The sequence below is a fragment of the Xylocopa sonorina genome, unplaced genomic scaffold (genome assembly GCF_050948175.1).
Source record: "Xylocopa sonorina isolate GNS202 unplaced genomic scaffold, iyXylSono1_principal scaffold0014, whole genome shotgun sequence".
NCBI classification, from domain to species: Eukaryota; Metazoa; Arthropoda; class Insecta; order Hymenoptera; family Apidae; genus Xylocopa; species Xylocopa sonorina.
Window position 1 is genome coordinate 6,034,139 of NW_027490090.1, and position 12,349 is coordinate 6,046,487.

Here is a 12,349-nt window from a genome sequence, read left to right on the forward strand (position 1 = left end):
TAAAGAGCCGAACGATCACAAAAATTAACAATTTAACCAAAATTTAAAACTTCACATCAACCAAAGCACCAATAATCACCATTCTCAAACAATACCTCAAAGAAATCAAAAAACAAATCCGGATAGCTTTTTACTACGCAGTCAACACATACTGGAAAAACAAAATAAGAAATATGTCTCTAAAAAACAACAAAGGTATAAACCTCTTCACAGAAATAAACTGCATATTCAGAAATAAAAACACAATCACTATAGAACACCTAAATTTAACCCAATGCAACACTGATTTACTCAAAAAAGCAAACATAAATTACATTACACAAAACAACAACACTGTTACCGACGCAACGACAAAACCAGATATAATAGGTACACATTTCGAAGCAGTGCACACGCAGAACAAGGACCTAAGGCTTGAACAACTAACAAACATCATAACGTTAAAAATTAACAATCTGAAAAAAGAAATAAACATAGACGCGAACAATAAAAACACAATTTGCACATTCACAGACAACAACACAGCAGACAATCCAGATGAAAAATGAACACCATCAAACTACTTTACATCACACGTTAAACTACAACAGAAACTCAAGAAACTAAACAATAAAAAATCAACTAGCTGCGATGAAATCCCAAACATTGCTGGAAAACCTACCACCAGAATACATCAAACACTACGCAATACTGTTCAACAATTGTGTGAATAACACATACTTCCCCAATGAATGGAAAACTGCAAGAACAATACCTATAAAAAAAGCGACAAGGAGGGTAGCAACTCAACAAACTATAGGCCAAACAGTCTCCTACCGAATATAAGTAAAGTCTTCGAAATAGTAATCAACAAAGCAATATAGAACCACTGCAACAAACATAACATTATCCCGGAACAACAATTCGGATTCAGACATCAGCAGTCGGTACAGTATACGCAACAACAAAATCTGTCGACGATATACGCTGGCCAAGAAACAAAAACGATTGCATAGGGGCAGTCCTAATAAACCTGGAAAAGGCGTTCGATACCGTCTGGCTGGAGGGCCTATTCTATAAACTAATAAAAAAGGACTTCCCGACGCACCTAACAAAGATGCTCTGGAAAATGACGTACGATAAAAAATTCGTAACCACTGACGGAAGGAATACATCGACAAGAACATTCATAGTAAATAACGGACTACAGCAAGGCACGATCAACTCTCCAATTCTATTTAACATATTGTGGCGGCTACGATTCCGAGTATTTTTTACTCGTAAATTTTCTAAAGAGATAACAATGCGTTCCCACGACACAGCGCAGGTCTGGTCACCGCGGGTTAGCACTTGGCGACCAGGCCCGCGCGGCTTCCTAAACCCGATACCCGTCTGGTTCGTGTCCATCATCCGGGCCAAGCAATTGTTTCCTTTAAGATTTCGTCGCGACTGAGCGTTTCCCAGTCGCGTACGGCAGATCCTTAAACTTGGTTTATTTATGACCAATTTCCGTCCGTTGCGTTTCGTGGAAGCGTTCACTCTCCCCGTCCGCGCATCCATCCTTTTCATTCTTGGCTTTCCCATCCTTTTCTGTACGCATTTTTAAGCGACGACGTTTTCGTCCTCGCGACAGTTCAGTCAGAACAACTCAAGCAGAACAGTTCGGATAGAACAGTTCAGTCAGACAGTTCGGTTAGAACGATTCGGTTAGAACGATTCGGTTAGAATAGTTCGGTTAGTACAGTTCGTCTAGAACACCCAGTTCGTCTAGAACAGTTCGTTTAGAACAACCTTCACATTCGTTAAGAATTGTGAATTCGACTAGAGTTTTAGTAGAGTCGCGTAGCGACGTGAAGGAATCGTGGCCACAGCACCGCCCCCACACTAAAGAACTTTTTACACCATTGTTATTGTTGTTTGTTATATTAAAATTGAGAGCAAAAGGTCAAGTATCATTCCTTACTCCCGGTACATCGATATGATATGAGACCAACCGATATGTTAAACATACAAGGTGTTCTATAAAGTGACTTGTAGCATTTCTTTCATATCTTGTAGATTATGTATCTCATTATTAGTTTCAAATGTTTATGTTTGTTGGTATAAAAGGAACAGATAAAGAAGAGATTAATCTGATGTTCTCTTGGTCGAATTTTGTTGTTATTTTGTCATTCATGTCCGTTTCTTAAATCTTTAATGGGCAAATTGAGAATACATGTAATTTAATAATTAATTAATATAAATAATAACAGATGTACATTGGAATCCTTTTATATACTGTTAGCTGAGACTCTAGCAATATATGTCATAAATATAAATTCCAGAATCACATATAATACTGTTAATCGCCTAATAGAGGAATTTGATAATTACTCAGAGTTCTTACTAACTATACGAATCATTACTACGTTGAACGCTACGTTAATTTTACATTGATTGTCCGTGCCGCTAGCACGAATTTTTTATTATGCGATTTCTATGTTTTACACTACATTCATTTCTTTGCGCCATTGTAATAACGATAGTAGTTTTGAAAAATTTATTAGTATTGACATTTGTTCTAATTAAAATTCTATTTATTCTAATTAAATTCAGTTTTTTCGCGTGCTCCAGCTAACTTGATAATTTCCGAAAGTTATTGATGCGGAAAAGCTGAACTTTGTAAATAACACTATTGCTTATAGCGTAACTGAAATTGAATTCCCCTGATTCCAACGTTTATTTCTTTTCGAACTGCGATTATAAGTCTCCTATCTGCAGTGTCATGTAACAGAGATTACAGTTCGTTGCTTTCAGCTATTGTTTTTCTTAGACTGTGATCTCTTTTTACCGCTTGCAATGTGTTAAATGGCAATAGTGCGTGCTGAATTTGGTTTTTAGTAAAAAACTTATTAAGAGAAATTTATATATACATTGTGCATTCATTTGTGATACATAATTGTTTCAGATTTCCAAGTTCCCACTTCATAGATAAAGGATATAGAAATTCGAAAAAATTGATAGCTAATTATAATCTGAAATGTTTCAGGACTCTAGTACGTGAATTGCTAGGACATGCAAATGTGTAGTGGCTGCAGACAGACTACCTCATCTGGAACAGATAGTTATAGCGTCTTGGGATGGAACTGTACATTTTCATGATGTAGAAACTGGAGAAATTATTCATACGTTACGCGAACACGATCAGGAATTTTCTCATGTATCGACACGTCATGAGCACAAGGTCACGAGGTCAGTAATTTTCAGGTGTGGCATTCTCGGGAGCCCATTCATTCAATTTCCATTTTCCAAGCACATACTGAATAAGTACATTCACTATTATATTTCAATTGTTTACGGTACATATGATGAAAGTGCAGTAGTATACTTATTCGGCGCTTACAAGTTTGTAATTTGAGTTGGTCTCGAATTACTTGTGTTACGCGCTTCAAGCTGCAACCTAATGGCGCCTGAATATTTAAGGTTGATGCAATGGTGTGGTTTTTAACAATATATTATATATTATATTTTACCTATTAGTAATCAGTTTTTGTCTCCAATGCTTTTACCGGAAGGGTAGCTTACTAATTGGTTTCTTGTCGACTCTTACCCAACCGATTGTCTATTAATCAGCTTTTAGTCCCGACACCTAACCGTTTATTCTGAAAGTGGTACAAGTTCATTTATGTTAAAAGTAAGATATTTAAAAATATTGGTAACTAATAACATGGTAATAGAATGTTTTTGTGTCTCTAAAGATATATAATTTATCCACACAATTAGCATTTGTTGTTATATTGAGATATGTGGCTAATGAATAATTCTTCTCTTCAGTAGGATATGAATAGATATTGTAGAAAAAGAAACCAAAACTTTCTTATAATATACTCTTTCTTGCTATACATATTCTCGGAACAAAATGTTTTTTTCTTTCTTGCAATCTTATATTTACTATATATATATAATATTATGATCCCATATTATGATTATCGCACATTTTTACTATTTCGGATCGTCTTACGGAAATATATTTAAATTCCTTTGTTCAATCTGCGTACTTCATCGTCATCTCCTGTTCCTATAAGATTCGATGTGAAACACATTAAATTGTTATTATGCTACTGGGGTACGACTATATTGTCTTCGCTGTTCATCAGACCAACCTTTTTTTTTTCTTTTTGAGTTCAGTATCAGATACCACTGGTGGTTTGGAAAATCTTTTGGATCTAATGGTACCAGCGGCATGAATGTTTATTTGCTACAGTTTTTAAATATAAATCGTATGATGGAAAGTAATTGTCAATATATATATATATATATATGTGGGATTGTAGAGTTTCGCGAAAACAAGCGTAATTGTAATTGAGTGGAAGTTTTATTGGACACAATATTGCTTCTATTGGATATGGGTGATAGAAATAAATTTGAGGTTCGATATTCTACTTAACTAAATACTTTTATTATTAGGCTTTAGAGATCGTCTTATCGCTTTGAGAGCTAAACGAATTGTGAGAACACTCGACAGAAAATCTGGGCTCCTCCCTCTTAAGAAAAAATGGTCACGCAAAGTCTGTATGTATTTTTCTTTCAGACCGTTCAGTCTAGACAGATTGGGGACCTCTCGAACCGATAAATTTCTTCTCTTGTTTTTATACAGGATTCTATTTATTAATACAATATTCATTTTTGTTTCTACATTGACATGTTGAAATAATCCGAAAGCTTCTCTCCAACTCAAATTCAAAATTAACTCTGACTCGTTTTCCATATACACATCCTTTTATCTGTAAGATGTTGAGGAAAATGGAGTAATAACTCAATGGCTCAACGTTTACTGGACGTATTTATTCGATGTCTCACCCGAAGGTTCGTATAAGAATGCCTTCTTAGGCCATTCGTACTAGCCTCGAGGACACCCTCAACATCATGGCCCATTCGTATGTTTAGGCAAGGCCCCGGAGAGGGGCGATGCCGCAGAGAAATGCACACGGCCCTCGTTGACCGCCCGTGCACCCTGTTACCCGATATTTCTTACATATTGTACATTTGCGATTATTTTCCTCGGATTTCCATGCATTTCCTCGTTTTTCCAAGCACTCACATATACGCACACGTGTACTCTTTTGCATAAATTTTGGAATATCTCGAACATTCAATCTTCTAGAGTATTCACAATTACATCTTTTGTTTATACACGTATCCAGTTGCAATATAATATCACTAATACTCCACACTCAGCCATCCTACAGTCATTTCTGCTTTCAGATGTCGCAAGTTTATTCGCCTTTGTGGGGTGTGTGCACGTGTGTCGGTAAGACACCTCGCAATTTTACCCTCACAATTAGAAAAATGAAAAGGATTTATCACACGGTTATTCAACCACGTTCTTCAATTTTAAATGTATTTTATTCCAGGCACTATTACTGTTGGTACGTGTTATCGATTACACTATGTACCAGATCGACCAGTCGCTCGCGTGTCTTGTTTTCTACTCTTACTCTTACTGATCGAATGCTTCTCTTTAGAACAAGGGATTTTTCGTAGAGATTCGACTGTTCTCTTTCTTAGAGGAGATTTCTTCTATGCGCCTCCTGAAATGAAACTTTTTGGCGGGAAAATTTTTGGTCGGTAGATGGAGCTACGTGTGACGTCTCTGTAAGATACTTGATAAGAAATTTCTTTTTAATTAACTATCGTGAATAGTTAATCATGCTCGATTGCTTTTATATCAAAAAATACAAAATATAGTACAAAATATTGTTTTATTGATTTAACATTATATAGTAATATTTCAATATTATAATCAAACATTCAATACAAAACAACCAGATACATTAAGTATAATAAAATATAGTTATCAATTTTTTCTATGCAATTTTTTAAAACAGGCTAAACAAAGTTCCGGCTTGTCCTTACAATAATTGCAATACGTCGTTACTTTTTTTGTTTCATTCGTGGCGTACTTAGTACCTTCTAACTTTTGGAGCTAGATCTGCGATTATTTTTTTATTTTTACTGCTGCTAGCCGCTACATCACCCCCCTTTCAGTGTAAACGTTATATTTACTATTGCTTAGTGGTTGCTGCGCTTATGATTAATCTTAAACTACTATGTACAAATTATAAACTACTTATCTATTTACATTAAACCACTAATGACTAACTTGCAAGCGATATGGAAATCTTGCACGCCTGCCTGATCGCGTTTGAGTCGATTTTCGCGAGCAAGTCGGATTTTTAGATTGTACGTCCTTGGGTATGACTACGGGTATCGATTGATTTCTATTGTCTGGAATTTCATTAACTTCGAATAGATAGGCCGGTTTTAATCTGTCTATTGATATAGTACTATTTTTGCCTCGAATCTGTACTATATAAGTCTTATTGGATCGCGATATTACGGGGAATGATCCTTCGTACGGGAGCTGCAGTGGCTTTTCACTGAATCAACCCGTACGAAAACGTGCGATGCTGATGCTAGGACTTTGAAAATGAATATTTTCTTGTCCCCGTGACGCGAGCCGGGAACTAGCCGTAGTGCGTGGAAGTGTGTCCGTAGTTGTCTGACGACATCCACTGATTCAGCGATCAGTCGTGTAGTATTGTCAAAGAATTCCCCCGGTAGGCGAAAGTTTTCGCCGTAGACTAATTTGGCGGTGGATGCGGTTAAATCTGGACGATAGGCTGCTCGTACATCTAAGAGCACTATTGGTAATGCGTCAGTCCATGATTCGTCCGCATGGCATTTGATCACGGCTTTTAGCTGGCTATGAAGGCGTTCTACTATGCCATTTGCGGCTGGATGGTAAGCTGTGGTGCGAATATGGTTTGTAGCATTGATATTGGTAGCGGGCCCACTAGGTCGAGATGTACATACTTAAACCTAGAGGACGGTAGCTTAAAATTACCGGTGAGGCTGTTGACATATTTGGTTATATGTCATAATCATATGTTATAATCGTTTTGATTCCTGGGTGTGATAGTCTGTGAATTGATTCAAAAGCTTGTCGTCGGAAAAGGTGCGTTACAAATGGTCTGACTCTATCTATGGAAATGTCGCAGTAAACGTCTGTATTGTTGTACTTAATACGCTTCAGGTTCAATTAGATTCCAGACGCTGTGAGTAATGTTTTCAACTCTTCGTCGCCCGCTTAGGACTCTGCGAGGTCCTTATATCGAATCGCGTTCGAGATAAGCTCTATTCTCGAGAGTGCGTCTGCTGCTTCATTGTCCTTTCCACTAATATGTCGAATGTCAGTCGTGAATTGTCCTATAAAGTCTAAGTACCTGAATTGTCTCGGGGTACATTTTTTCGGTTTCTGTTGAAATGCGTATATTAACGGTTTGTGGTCTGTATAGACTGAAAACGTGCGACCTTCCACTGCGTGCCGAAACTGTTTAATTGCTGCGTATATGGCTACCAATTCGCGGTCGCATGCGCTGTACTTACGTTGAGCAGACGAGAGGACTTTAGTGCAGAATGCCAATAGCTGCCATGCATTGCCTACTCGTTGCTGCAACGTTGCACCTAACGCATGATCGGATGCGTCTACAACGTTCGCGAGCTGAGCGGAATTGGACGGATGCGCTAATAACGCGGCGCTTGCTAATGCGTTCTTTAATTCGTCCAATGCCGACTCGGACTCGGGTGACCATTTCAACGGCGCGTTTTTCTTCAGCATTTTTCCTTTTAAAAGTGCGTTAACCGGGGCTTGCAATTTCGCGGCGTCGGGAATAAATCGTCTATAGAAATTTAGCATCCCCAAAAATCTCCAGAGTTCCCCGATCGTCTTCGCTTTCGGGAAATTGTTGATGGCGCGAACTTTATCCGGCAGTGGCTTGGTGCCATGTTCGTTCACGCAGTATCCTAAGAAGTTTACTTCGGTTTCCGCAAATACGCATTTCGACGGATTTACGACCATACCGTACCGCTCTAGCCGCGCGAACAGCTGTCGTAGGTGGTCCTTATGCTCGGCCTCGTCCTTAGACGCGACTAATATGACATCTAAATAGGCATAGCATAAGTCCAGTCCTCGTAAAACTGTAGCGATAAACCGTTGGAATGTCTTCGTTGCATTCCTCAATCCGAAAAGCATATATACTCGAAGCTGGGTCGCTCGCTAATTGCAATTTCTCGTGCTGTCCTTCGACTTTCACGATCTTCCCGGGTCTCCTTGGTGGGGTGGGCTCTACGTTTCGGCATCGTTCGGGGCATTGATTGGTGGATTTCGGCGATTATCTTTTCCCTTGCCGGCGGATGTCTCTCGGGTCTTCTCGATCCCCATCATTGTGGCGCGTTCCTTTAATCTTATCATTCTATTGGATATTATATGAATATTTCTACTCGATAATTTAGAATAACGTGAATACTTACCATCTACTCAAGCAGATAATAATTTTTTCGTAATACCTAGGCATACGATATGCATATATATTCAAAAGATACTTGTGACACCATCCCAAATGGTATTAAAGATAATGATCTTTGACCTTCTTCGCGATGGTCCTCGTCAACATATCAAACATATATCTCGTCACTTCTTAGGAGATGGTTTATACCACTGAAAACATATCGACCTTTTTCACGTACACCACTTACTTTGCACTTTGAACATGGTCGTGGAAACTTATGTCCCTGATGACTTAAAATGAAGGCTCGAGCTAGTGTATCAGCTATAAAACATTTTAATGATATTGAAAATGTAGTGCCCTGATGATTGATTCCTCTATCGGATATGGTTTCTTTGATATCAGAAATTAATTTTTCAAAAAAATGAATAGGACTGTGAGGCTTTTGACTATCCCTACGAATGCCAATAATTATTAGCTTTGTATTTCGAATATTGACAATTCTGCATTGAATAGGCCGAAGATGGATACCCCTAGATTTATCGTTATCAATGTCTAAGTTCAATTGTCTAATATTACTCACGGATTGAGATTGAAGCAGTCTCTTAATAATTTCTGCTTTTGTGCAGAACTGAAAATATTCTCCTGGTGGAACTACCGACACAACTCAACTATCGCTTGGCACATTGAGAAATGTTCTAACGTCTTTTGGCGAATCAGAGAAACGTGAATGGAAATGCAACAGGGAGAATATATTATTTCTTTGTTTATGCGTTAAATTGTTATCCACAAAAAAGATGCTGAACGCTCACGAAATGATTGCCCAGTAGTATTAATGGAATCAGAAGAAGTAGTTATTCCAATACTAACATATTCTTATTTTTTGCATTTTTTTTTCGTCCTTGTTCAATATTAGTCTTTCCTCTTTCCATCTCAACTGTTTTTTGCAGTTTTAATTAATTTTAGAGTTTTCAAATATAATCTGCTTTTGCAATGCATTGACAACCTTTAGTTTATTCATTTAACTATGGAACTAGTGGAGTCAGGTATACTTTTGTTTGAACATGTTCACCGCGACTACCAGGTATATAAACATATATACCTTAATACGCGTAACATTTTTAGTAGCTCATTTTTTTTTTGTTTCATAAAACACTTCGGAAATATTCAAACATATTGCTTAATTTTTTCTATGTCAGTCGATAACGTGCATCTTTCTAACTTTTGGTCAACTTTGAGACCAATAATCCTTGTGACTATAGTTGATTTTGGAAAGCATATAAATTATGTCAGAAACATCAACAAAAAACCAATATAAGAATGAGACTTTCTTCTCGACAGATGCCTTCATGACCGCAATATCATGATCTTAACTTCACCTTTGAATGGAGGATGTACCAACTCGCTTAAGCGTCAGATTCGAATTACTGCGTTACAAACTAAATCTTCAATCAAAAACAAAGGTCGTGCCATTTATCGATAAAAAATATAACCAGCAAAGATCACACAAAGTCTTGATTATGATTAGTTAGTACGCTGCTGGTAATTGATTCTCTTGTTAATTAGTTTATTCATTAAATTAACATATTGCAGTCGGGGATTGTAATCACAGCCCGCAAAAGACAAGTTTTGACAACGGGGACTGTAATTTTAGTTACGTGGTATTACATGTGGGAGACTGTGATGATCGCAGTTCCGAAAAAACGAACAGTGAAAGCAGGGACCTGTAATTTCATTACGTGGCATTGCAGACGGTAGATTGAGATCACAATCCCGGTATACAACCGTTGAAAATCGATGAACTGTAATCCTAGTTATGGGATAGACAATAATGAAGTACTAGTATAATTCCGTCACATCGCTACACGTTCAAAAATATGGAAAATTACATCCCCATGTAATTTGTTAAAAGATAGAGAATATAGAAAAATGTATCAATGTGTCACAACTATATGATAAAGATGATTATAAGTCGTCATTTTATAAATTATTTAATGTCAAAGAATCATAGAATGTTTAAAATTGAATGTATTATATGCTACTGAAATTTTTACAGCCTTTATGCGAATAGACGTGCTCGTTACCACCGGTCGCTAATCTCAAGATGATACTAAGAAATGTGATGCACAGTATACGAGATTCAACGATTCTCTACAGAATACATTGAAACTATTAAATGTAGTAGGAAGCTAAGTAAGCTCGACTGCTTGATAATTGATACCATTGCAGGAATCAAGGCGTAAGACATTTACTATTAGCGACTTTCTATTTACTACTGGTGATAAATTGAATTTTCTCAGGAATATCAACCACCTCGAATGAATGCGTTGCTTCTTTTCAATTTTATTCATGTTGTGAACTGCGAGATGATATTACGTGACAACTGTTTCATTAAACTAGTTGATATTATGCTCCAACCAACGACGAAAACACGTGGTTATGCCGAAGTCATTTTTGGCGACTGAAGTGAAGAAGATAAGCCCCAAGTACCGAAGAGAAATTCTGCAGATCTCGGACGATTGCACTACCGACCTGCGATTGTTCATTTTCTGAAAACCATCTCCCATCTCTTGCCTCGTATTCCATGTAACATGGATTGTTATTCACTTCAATAAGGATAAATCTTCTTTAAAGGTGTCAAACATTGAATGATATGTAATTTGTTTTGTGACAGAATCGCTTTATTAAGGCTAATGGTGTATTTAATATTCTGGAAGATTTTGGAAGAGTGCCCACCACCATTGTCGGCTGAAATCAAAAGATTTAATCAAAGCAGCTATACAATAAAGTGCTATTCCTTACTCTATGCTTGTCAGCGATAAGAATATAGGAAAATGCCGCAGGAGAAGGGATTATTCATTAAGCTTGCCTAGTGGTCACTACAAGTGCAATATCGGCAATAAGAGACATCAGTTGTGTCTTATTACAGAAAGCAAAGGCCCCCTTAACAGTCACAAGCCATTTTGCTGAGTATTGTCTATCTGATATCAGATAACATAAGAAAGTAGTTAACGGACCCAAAAACTGAGCCACTGAGTCTCTCTTTTCTGGTGGAAAGCTAATACCGTCATAGACCATATGATGGTAACCATAAATTCCACATTGGGCCACATTAACCACTCTTTCTTGACTGCTGCGTCTAACTAATAACATCTGATGGTGTCCAAGACGAAGCTCTTTTCTCCTCATTGCGAATCCGGATAGGAAGTTGAGCAAGATACCTGCAATCCTATACCAATTGTCAGTGGAGTTCTGAGTATAGTGACCGAATGGTATCCCTTTAAAAAGAATAGCATCGCCAACGATCATAGGAAACAATACACGTTTGGAAAGTATTGTAATACTTCAGTGTTAATGACAAATGGTAATAAAAATGGAAGAAAAAGAAAATCGCATCAAACCTTATTTCTGCTGTGAAAATTAATCGAGCGACTCTTAATGCGTAACAAAGGATTCTGAAGCTGTCTAGCAGTTACATTTTAGCCACAAGCCAGCAAATGTCACGTACAATGCTATCTACACGTACTATGTTAGTTGAGAGAACAATTCTCGTACTAATTGGAACACGCTTGGAAGATTTATCATTGTCCCATTTGGAAATCTGAGACGCAAGATAGAATATCAGAAGATCGAAGAGGTTGTTCGCAGTAAATGAAGACTGTAACGAAAAACTGTTGAAGAACAAAATTTAAGGAAGAAATCATCCTAGGCAGCCATTTTTCTTTGATCCCGAAATTGTCTGACTGCAGTATATTGGTTGTAGCATTTGAATATGAGCCAATTAAATATGATCAATGATGAAATAAAACAATGCACACTGGCAACCACTTTATCAAGTCATTTCGATCACTGTCGGAATATTCTGTGTTTATTAAATGTAAATTGTTCCAGCTGGGGAACTGGTTAGATTATTTAATTTTGTAGGAAGTCGTTGGGACTCGTAAACACTGCTGTCGACACTAGAACTTGGTTTACGCATAACCGAAGATCGATCGATTCATTTTATTACTATTATTGCTTTCGCTTTTATTAGATAACGAAAG

At 37.3% G+C, this 12,349-nt stretch overlaps 1 pseudogene; it reads left to right on the top strand.

The window, feature by feature from the left end:
- Positions 1 to 12,349, top strand: part of LOC143431803 (NADH-ubiquinone oxidoreductase chain 4 pseudogene) — an 86,089-nt pseudogene that overhangs the window by 50,816 nt on the left and 22,924 nt on the right.